Source organism: Pimephales promelas, chromosome 2 (genome assembly GCF_988280905.1).
Source record: "Pimephales promelas chromosome 2, fPimPro1.hap1.1, whole genome shotgun sequence".
In the NCBI taxonomy this organism is placed as follows: Eukaryota; Metazoa; Chordata; class Actinopteri; order Cypriniformes; family Leuciscidae; genus Pimephales; species Pimephales promelas.
Genome location: NC_142770.1, coordinates 51,804,902 through 51,812,401, shown reverse-complemented (window position 1 = coordinate 51,812,401; position 7,500 = coordinate 51,804,902).

Sequence of the window (7,500 nt, the reverse complement as noted above, 5' to 3'; positions counted from 1 at the left end):
GGGTCCAGGCGGGTGCCCCCTGGTCCCCCCACGTGTTAGGGGGCGAGCGGTGGGTCTCCCCCAAGCCCAAAGCCCCGGTTCCCAGAGTCGGGTAAACTGCGCGACTAACAATGACTCTCTTAAGGTAGTCAATAACCGGTGTGAGTGGCTGGAAAGCCGATTCGGGGCTCCACGCTCTGGGCACAGGGGGATCTCCTAGTGGTGCCCCCCAGGCCCAGAGTGTGGAGCCCCAACTCGGCTTATTTTTATTTTTATTATTATTTTTTTTTTTTATTTAATTATTATTTTGGGATTATTAGACTGGGTAGAAGTTGCAACTTCAAACGGGCATATCTCCGGAACCAAGCCGAGTTGGGGCCCCATACACCCGGCGTGGGGGGCCCTCCTAGAGGCCCCCAATACCCCCGAGTGTGGAGCCCCAACTCGGCTTACTTTTCGAGTTACAGCCGGTCAAAGTTGAAACTTTAAAGGGCCATATCTCCGGAACCAAGCCGAGTTGGGGCCCCATACACCCGGCGTGGGGGGCCCTCCTAGAGGCCCCCAATACCCCCGAGTGTGGAGCCCCAACTCGGCTTACTTTTCGAGTTACAGCCGGTCAAAGTTGAAACTTTAAAGGGCCATATCTCCGGAACCAAGCCGAGTTGGGGCCCCATACACCCGGCGTGGGGGGCCCTCCTAGAGGCCCCCAATACCCCCAAGTGTGGAGCCCCAACTCGGCTTACTTTTCGAGTTACAGCCGGTCAAAGTTGAAACTTTAAAGGGCCATATCTCCGGAACCAAGCCGAGTTGGGGCCCCATACACCCGGCGTGGGGGGCCCTCCTAGAGGCCCCCAATACCCCCGAGTGTGGAGCCCCAACTCGGCTCACTTTTCGAGTTACAGCCGGTCAAAGTTGAAACTTTAAAGGGCCATATCTCCGGAACCAAGCCCGAGTTGGGGCCCCATACACCCGGCGTGGGGGGCCCTCCTAGAGGCCCCCAATACCCCCGAGTGTGGAGCCCCTAACTCGGCTCACTTTTCGAGTTACAGCCGGTCAAAGTTGAAACTTTAAAGGGCCATATCTCCGGAACCAAGCCGAGTTGGGGCCCCATACACCCGGCGTGTGGGGCCCTCCCAGAGGCCCCCAATAGCCCCAAGTGTGGAGCCCCAACTCGGCTTACTTTTCGAGTTACACCCGGTCAAAGCTGGACAGGAAGTGGCCGTATCTCGGGACACCGTAAGGTCCCCGTGGTGGGGGCCGGGGACGGCGGGAGGAGCAAGGTCCCCGAGAAGCGGGCGCACCGGCCGGCGAGCTCGCTGGGACCTCCTCGCGGTCCCGAGATGGCGCCCACGCGCGGCGAACTTTCGGAGAAAACGGCCCGTATCTCGGAGAGGGGAGGTAGGTCCCAGCGGCTCGCCCTTTCGGGTGTCGGGGGCTCCCCACGGGCCCTCTCGGACCCCGCCTGCCCCGGGCCCCTGGGACCTTTCCTTCCCGGGCGCCCCCCCGACACGTCGGGCCCCTTTTCTCCGGGACCCGGGGGCCCCGGAGCTCGGGGGCGGGCTCTTTGCGAGGGGCCCGCCGGGACGCCACACTTGACCCGAGTCCGGTGTCTCTGGGCCGCCGGGTCCCCGAGCTACGGGCGTTCGAATTCGGGGCCCGAAAATCCCTCAAAGTCCGAAAACGTGCAGTGGGCGGGGACTTCCGGGGCCCCGGAGGCTCTGACGGCACACCCAGGGAGGTGCACCGTCCTCGGGCACGGCCAGGTGGCCCCCCCGGGGTCCTGGAAGTCCCCCCGCCCCCCGGAGACACCCACACCCACACCCACCCACCCACCGGACGGGAAGATTCCGTTTTTCGCCGATATCTCGAAAACGGCCGGGCGAAAAAATTTCAAACTCGGGTCTTCCGTAGGCCTCGGGGGGCCCTATCCAAAGAGGCCACCCGCGTCCCCGGGGGCCTCGGGGTCAGGGAGTTAGGCCCGGTCAAAGGCGCGGCGTTTTTGGCTTATATCTCGCGAACCCCCGGGCCAATCTTCCCCAAACTCGAATCGACCGTAGTGCCGGACGGGGCCTTTCGAAAGAGCCCACCCACGAGGTCCAACTCGCCCGGGTCCCCGAGTTATAGCCGTTCAAAGTCGGGGGTCCCGGCGAACGGCGATCCGGTAGGGGGCGTCCCCGGGGCCCGCCGCCGCCCTGGTTCGAGCGAGGGCCCCCGTGGGACCTCGCCACCCAAATTTGAGCTCTCTGGGCCTTCGCGTCGCGGAGATACGGGCGATTTTCTCCCGGGATCGTGACGTCATCGGCGGGCGCCATTTCAGAGCGCGGCCGAGGGTTTTCGGCCGATATCTCCGCGAATACTCGACCAAAAACGACGAAACGCATATGGACGCGTTCAGCTCGGCGAGACGGTTCGAATGAGCCCGGCCTCGGCCGGGCACGTCGAGTTTTCGGCGAGATATTTGCGTTTTTCCGCTTCCGGGGCGCTTTGGGGGCCCGTATCTCGGGCCCCCGGGGGCCCACGGGGCTGGGGGCGGTCTCATTCGAAAGGTCTCGTCCCGTTCTCCAGCCGACAAAAATTTGGCGTCGATCGGAGCCGCCTTCGGAGAGCTACGGTCGTTTGAAGCCCCGTGCGGTGGGGTTACCGTCCTTCAAACAGCCGCCGCTCGCAGGGGGAGTCCCGGGGAGGCATGGTTGCCTGTATGACTTGGGCTTAGAGCACCCAGCCCCGCGCTCCTGGAGGAACCTCCGGTGCACAGGGTCTGCTGCAACCAGCCACGTGGGTTCTGAGGGGTAGGGGAGCGTGCGCTCTCCTCCCCGGGCGGGCGGCCGGGCCCTGGGGGCTCGCGCCTCCACGGAGGGACCTCGCTCCCGGGGCTTCGTCCCCGGGGCTCGGGGACTCCGTGGCGGCTCGGCCCCCGGGGTTCGACCCCGCTCGCTCGCTCCAAAACCCAAGTCCAAAACGTGGGGTTGCACGGGAGCTCCGGGCGCGACGGGTCTCCACGCACGGCCCCGGGGAGGGAGCTCCGACCCGGGCCGGAGGCAGATTCGCCCCCCGCCCCCCGGCTGTCCGCCCGGAGCCGAGACGGTCCTAAAACGGGCCTTGGGGGTGATGTAGAAGGGTAACGCTCACACAACCAGGACTCACACAAACCGATCTGCATCCCAGGCAGGGTGCGGGTCTCCTGGGCACGAATAAAGCCCGATGCCCCGTGGGTGATGTTGGCCCTGGCCACTCAAGGCACTCACCCAAGCCAGAGAGGGTGCACTCTGGCTGGGGAAGCAGATTCAATCTCTGCTGTGGTGGAGCTCTGGAAAAACGCCAAACCTCCAGGAAAAGACGGCCCGGTTTCTCTGAAAAGTGCATCCCAGGCAGGGTGCGGGTCTCATGGGCACGAATAAAGCCCGATGCCCGTGGGTGATGTTGGCCCTGGCCACTCAAGGCACTCACCCAAGCCAGAGAGGGTGCACTCTGGCTGGGGAAGCAGATTCAATCTCTGCTGTGGTGGAGCTCTGGATCTGGAAAAAACGCGAAACCTCCAGGAAAAGACGGCCCGATTTCTCTGAAAAGTGCATCCCAGGCAGGGTGCGGGTCTCATGGGCACGAATAAAGCCCGATGCCCCGTGGGTGATGTTGGCCCTGGCCACTCAAGGCACTCACCCAAGCCAGAGAGGGTGCACTCTGGCTGGGGAAGCAGATTCAATCTCTGCTGTGGTGGAGCTCTGGAAAAACGCGAAACCTCCAGGAAAAGACGGCCCGGTTTCTCTGAAAAGTGCATCCCAGGCAGGGTGCGGGTCTCATGGGCACGAATAAAGCCCGATGCCCGTGGGTGATGTTGGCCCTGGCCACTCAAGGCACTCACCCAAGCCAGAGAGGGTGCACTCTGGCTGGGGAAACAGATTCAATCTCTGCTGTGGTGGAGCTCTGAAAAAACGCGAAACCTCCAGGAAAAGACGGCCCGGTTTCTCTGAAAAGTGCATCCCAGGCAGGGTGCGGGTCTCATGGGCACGAATAAAGCCCGATGCCCGTGGGTGATGTTGGCCCTGGCCACTCAAGGCACTCACCCAAGCCAGAGAGGGTGCACTCTGGCTGGGGAAGCAGATTCAATCTCTGCTGTGGTGGAGCTCTGAAAAAAAAAAAAAACGCGAAACCTCCAGGAAAAGACGGCCCGATTTCTCTGAAAAGTGCATCCCAGGCAGGGTGCGGGGTCTCCTGGGCACGAATAAAGCCCGATGCCCACCTTGAAACGGAGCCTGGGCTCGACTCTGAAGTCCAGATCTCGAAAAACGACAGAGTCCAAAAAGGTGCGGTGGCTCCAAACCTCCATGCCCTCAGACCTCCCTGGCCAGCCCAGGGAGGGTGGCCCGTCCTGGGCCAGACTCAGATTTCCCCCGCCACCCCTGGAGCTCCGCCTGGAGCGAAGACGGTCCTAAAACGGACCATGGGGCTCTTGTAGAGGATGAGGGAGGGAGAGAGGGGCCTTCAGAGAGCCCCTTGGCCGGCTTGACTCTGGAGTCGAATTTGGAAAAATAGACAAAGTCCATAAACGTGCTGTTGGTTCGGACCTCCAGGGCACTCAAGGCACTCACCCAAGCCAGAGAGGGTGCACTCTGGCTGGGGAAGAGGATTCAATCTCTGCTGTGGTGGAGCTCTGAAAAACACGAGAACCTCCAGGAAAAGGCGGCCCGGTTTCTCTGAAAAGTGCATCCCAGGCAGGGTGCGGGTCTCCTGGGCAAGAACGAAGCCCAATGCCCACCTTGAAACGGAGCCTGGGCTCGACTCTGAAGCCCAGATCTCGAAAAACGACAGAGTACAAAAAATGTGCGGTGGCTCCAAACCTCCATGCCCTCAGACCTCCCTGGCCAGCCCAGGGAGGGTGGCCCGTCCTGGGCCAGATTCAGATTCGCCCGCCACCCCTGGAGCTCCGCCTGGAGCGAAGACGGTCCTAAAACGGGCCTTCGGGGATGTATGAGAGAGGGGAAGCGTGGTGGTGGCAAACACAGAGGACCCCCTACCAGCGATCAGACCGTCGTGAGTCCCACTCAGAGTCACTCTGGGTGGGCATGTAAAAATCCAGATTACGCCGCGCTGGAGCTCTGGAAGTTACGAGACCTCCAGGAAAAGACAGGCTGGTTTTCTGAAAAGTGCACCCCAGGCAGGGTGCATCTTTTCCTGGGCACGAGCCCAGCGCACATGGTGTGGTGGTCCGGCTCTGGTGCCAAAGTTTGGGGGAAAAAATAGACAGAGTCCAATAACGTGGTGTGGTTCCAAAGCTCCATGCCCTCAGACCTCCCTGGCCAGCCCAGGGAGGGTGGCCCGTCCTGGGCCAGATTCAGATTTGCCCGCCACCCCTGGAGCTCCGCCTGGAGCGAAGACGGTCCTAAAACGGGCCTTCGGGGATGTATGAGAGAGGGGGAAGCGTGGTGGTGGCAAACACAGAGGACCCCTACCAGCGATCAGACCGTCGTGAGTCCCACTCAGACTCACTCTGGGTGGGCATATAAAATCCAGACTACGCCCCGTCGGAGCTCTGGAAGTACGAGACCTCCAGGAAAAGACAGGCTGGTTTTCTGAAAAGTGCACCCCAGGCAGGGTGCATCTTTCCTGGGCACGAGCCCGGCGCACGTGGCGGGGTCCGGCTCTGGTGCCAAAAAAATTGAGAAAAATCGACTAAGTCCAATGGCGTGACGTGGGTTCAAAGCTCCATGGTCTCAGACCTCCCTGGCCAGCCCAGGGAGGGTGGCCCGTCCTGGGCCAGAGTCAGATTCGCCCGACACCCCCTGGAGCTCGACCTGGAGGGAAGACGGTCCTAAAACGGGCCTTCGGGGCTGTATGGAAGAGGGCAAGTGTGGTGGTGCAAAACACAGAGCACCCCCTACCATTGATCAGACCGTCGTGAGTCCCACTCAGACTCGCTCTGGGTGGGCATATAAAATCCAGACTACGCCCCCCCCGTCGGAGCTCTGGAAGTACGAGACCTCCAGGAAAAGACAGGCCGGTTTTATGTAAAGTGCACCCCAGGCAGGGTGCGTCTTTCCTGGGCACGAGCCCGGCGCGCGTGGCGGGGTCCGGCTCTGGTGCCAAAAAATTTGAGTAAAATCGACTAAGTCCAATGACGTGGTGTGGTTCCAAAGCTCCATGGTCTCAGACCTCCCTGGCCAGCCCAGGGAGGGTGGCCCCGTCCTGGGCCAGAGTCAGATTCGCCCGACACCCCCTGGAGCTCGACCTGGAGGGAAGACGGTCCTAAAACGGGCCTTCGGGGCTGTATGGAAGAGGGCAAGTGTGGTGGTGCAAAACACAGAGCACCCCCTACCATTGATCAGACCGTCGTGAGTCCCACTCAGACTCGCTCTGGGTGGGCATATAAAATCCAGACTGCGCCCCCGTCGGAGCTCTGGAAGTACGAGACCTCCAGGAAAAGACGGGCTGGTTTTATGGAAAAAGTGCACCCCAGGCATATGCTTGTCGAACGGTCGGTCTGGGTAAACGGCGAGTGTCCGTGCTGTTGCGTGCGAACGAGATTCCCAATGTGAACGAACCTCCCCCGGCTGGCGACCGGGGAGAGCGCCTCGTTTTCGGGCACGAGCGAATGCGTCTGCCTGGCGGAGCCCCCGTCGGTGCCGAGGTGGTCCTGAGACGGGCCTTCGGGGTTTTGTCGAGGAAGGGGACAAGCGCCCCAATCGGACAAGGCGACGGGCTAAAAAATGGTGCTCGGTATCGGTTTCTGACATCCAGGCGGGGATGCGTCATCTGGGGTCGGCAGGCAGGCAGGCAGGCGGTCACCAGGGCGCTCTGGAGGAAAAGGCCCCCCTCCGGAAAAAAAGGACAGAGTCCGTAAACGTGAAGTCGAAAGAGTTCCCCAGGGCCGGCCCGTCTCCATGGCCGGTGACCTGGGTGGGTGCCTCGGACCCGGGGCGAGACGGTATCGGTGGGCGTGAACGGAGCACCCGTCGGTGCCGAGACGGTCCTAAAACGGGCCTTCGGGGTTTTGTCGAGGAAGGGGACGAGAGCCCCGCTCGGACAAGGTGACGGACCAAAAAAAAAAGCGTTGCTCGGTATCGGTTTCCGACATCCTGGGGAGGATGCGTCGTCTGGGGTCGGCAGGCAGGCGGTAACCAGGGCGCTCTGGAGGAAAAGGCCCCCCTCCGGAAAAAAGGGACAGAGTCCCTAAACGTGAAGTCGAAAGAGTTTACCAGGACGGCCCGCCTCCCGGGCCGGTCACCCGGGAGGGCGCTTCGTGCCCGGGGCGAGACGGTATCGGTGGGCGCGGCGGAGCTTCCGTCGGTGCCAAGACGGTCCTAAAACGGGCCTTCGGGGTTTTGTCGAGGAGGGGACAAACGCCCCGCTCGGACAAGGTAACGGATCTCCGTGTGACGGGCGCCTCCGGGTTGCCCACCCCCGGGGCCCGAGAGGAGCGCACCCCCTCCTCCCGGGCCGTCGACGCGAGGGGTGTTTAGCCTGATCGATTGGAACTTCGGACGCGCCTGGGGACGGCCCCTGCCCGGTCGAGAGACCGCTATGGGC